This window comes from Gymnoscopelus microlampas (genome assembly GCF_963454915.1).
Source record: "Gymnoscopelus microlampas genome assembly, chromosome: 22".
Taxonomy (NCBI): Eukaryota; Metazoa; Chordata; class Actinopteri; order Myctophiformes; family Myctophidae; genus Gymnoscopelus; species Gymnoscopelus microlampas.
Genome location: NC_139959.1, coordinates 1,702,008 through 1,704,507, shown reverse-complemented (window position 1 = coordinate 1,704,507; position 2,500 = coordinate 1,702,008). Strand labels below are relative to the sequence as shown.

Sequence of the window (2,500 nt, the reverse complement as noted above, 5' to 3'; positions counted from 1 at the left end):
AACGCGTCACATGCTTGTATATATTCGTTGAAGTATAGCCTATATACTATAGGCTTAAATTACGACGATTATTTATTATTTATAGTGTTTTCATTTAATACATTTTAGTAAATCTTGGTCCCATAAATTATGCATTTTCCACTCAAAACGTCCCCCAAAAAATAGTATTTTATTTTTTAATAAATAATAATAAATTGTCTAAAACTTGTTCGTCTGTACATGCAGATATATTCATGAGATATGAATTATATTTGGTATAAATATATATTTATAAATGTGTCCAGAAGTGGTCGTAGTATTTGAACACGTGGAAATGGTCAATAGCCTTTTACACATTTGGATTTATTTTCTTTCTTTCTTTCGTTTTCTTTCTTACAAAAGATTGAATTGTTCCTTTAATGCGGGACTCTTTTTTAATATAGCAGCTAATACTGAATAACAAATTATTTTGTGTGTGTGTGTGTGTGTGTGTGTGTGTGTGTGTGTGTGTGTGTGTGTGTGTGTGTGTGTGTGTGTGTGTGTGTGTGTGTGTGTGTGTGTGTGTGTGTGTGTGTGTGTGTGTGTGTGTGTGTGTGTGTGTGTGTGTGTGTGTGTGTGTGTGTGTGTGTGTGTGTGTGTGTGTGTGAGAGAGCGAGAGAGAGAGAGAGAGAGAGAGAGAGAGAGAGAGAGAGAGAGAGAGAGAGAGAGATGGGGGTGTGTTAACATGGGGATAACCCCCCGCCCGCCCTCCCCCCTTCCTCTGGTGCATTCCTCCCATTTTAGACTTTCCCCGTTGAAACAGGAACATAATATTCATATATCCGTTGCTTCTTTTTTATTATATTACTTATGGAACAGGTGGACAAATATAGCTTTTTATTTAGCCTATTAAAATAATAATAATGATAATAATACATAGATTCATGTGTCCATTTAATGTAAAATAATTCCTTTCTTGGTCATTTCTTTTTTCTTATTCCTTTAAATTGAAGCCTCTTTGTTTGGTTGCGTTTTTTTCTTTTTTCTGTGACCTGGTTGGTTGCGGTAGGCAGGCTACACATTGCGTGCATCTGTCCCGCATTGCTTTGGAGCTATTCCCGCAAACACACTGATAGTCTGTCTATCAGTCGTTCTCAAGGAGGACCCCCAAATTAATATGTGTTTGACCCGCGGACCCCCTTCTGAAAATATGCTGCACGATACAAGCTAGTAGCCTAAGATTTGTGTGGTTAAAAATATGTTTCAGGAAAATATTCCACTGTTCAAGAAATTCTCAAGATTTTGTACATTGTGAGCTTGTAGATCTGCTTTTTTTTTGCAATAGATTATAGATCTTGATGTTAACTCATTAAGCTGGGGATCCCCCCGCCCCCCACCCCCCCGGAACCCCCTCTAAGACCCCTGGCCCTGGCCTGGGGGGTCCCCGGACCCCACTTTGAGAACCACGTAGGCTACTGGGCTATATATAGCCTATATCAGTAGGTCTATACACTCAACACTTATATACACATATATAATGCATCATACAGTATATGCATTTTCTGCTACATTACCGTGTGGGAGGGTGTGCATTTTTGCGTTTAGCAAGAAATAAATAATGGACCAACAACATCAGGCTGTTGCAATGCGTTTACGATGTGCTCCCTCGATGGGATTCCTATAAGACAGTGGTTTTCAACCTTTTTCGCGCCAAAGACCCCCAAATTGACACATATTAGCCCACGGACCCCCATTTGAAAATATATGCCAGGGACTGAACCATTTTGATTTATTTGGGGGTCCCAATCTACACTGTATCATCATCATTAGTGTTCATTTAACTCTGAGAGTGTACAAATGGAACCAAATGGACCCGTTAGGGTCCATTTGGTTCCATTTGTACACTCTCAGAGTTACAGTTACAGACACATAAGGGTCAATTTGGTTCCTAACTATTAATTTGGCTGGGGACCCCCTGGAACCCCCTCAAGGACCACTGGTGTTCCTCGGACCACTGGTTGAAAACCACTGCTATAAGAGATGTAGGCTTAGGTTAGGGTATGCATGTATTTATTTTATTATTTCAACAACATTAACCCTGGCATCTGTGTTTGGAGCAGACATTGTTTTTTTTCCCAAAATATTTTTTATTTTTTTAATCATTCAAAATCTGTATTTCTTTTAAATGATCTTTTTCGTTTTCATTCTCAAAAATCAATACCATATAGGCCTAACATTGTTTCTTGCTTGTATTTGCTGGCGTATGTGTTCAGACTTATCCTAGTTTCTTGAGGCACTACAATGTCTCTCTGCATTCCATGTGTAGGCCTACCGTATGTATGATATTAATTACCTTATTGTGAGTGACTTTTTTAACGTATTATTCAGTATAATAATAATAATAATTAATATTATTTATAAGTGTTATAGTAACAGCATAAGCCTATGTACGTATGTGCTGTGCGTGCACTATGCAGGCATGAGGCTGGAGGATGATAGTGAATTATTCAAGCCGCAGAGGCACAGCTTTCTCTGCTGCTAT

The 2,500-nt window shown here is 38.6% G+C and overlaps 1 protein-coding gene across 1 annotated transcript in view; it reads left to right on the top strand.

The window, feature by feature from the left end:
* The window catches only part of nrn1a (neuritin 1a), a 32,512-nt gene that overhangs the window by 494 nt on the left and 29,518 nt on the right, over positions 1–2,500 (top strand). The gene's annotated exons all lie outside the window — the stretch shown is intronic.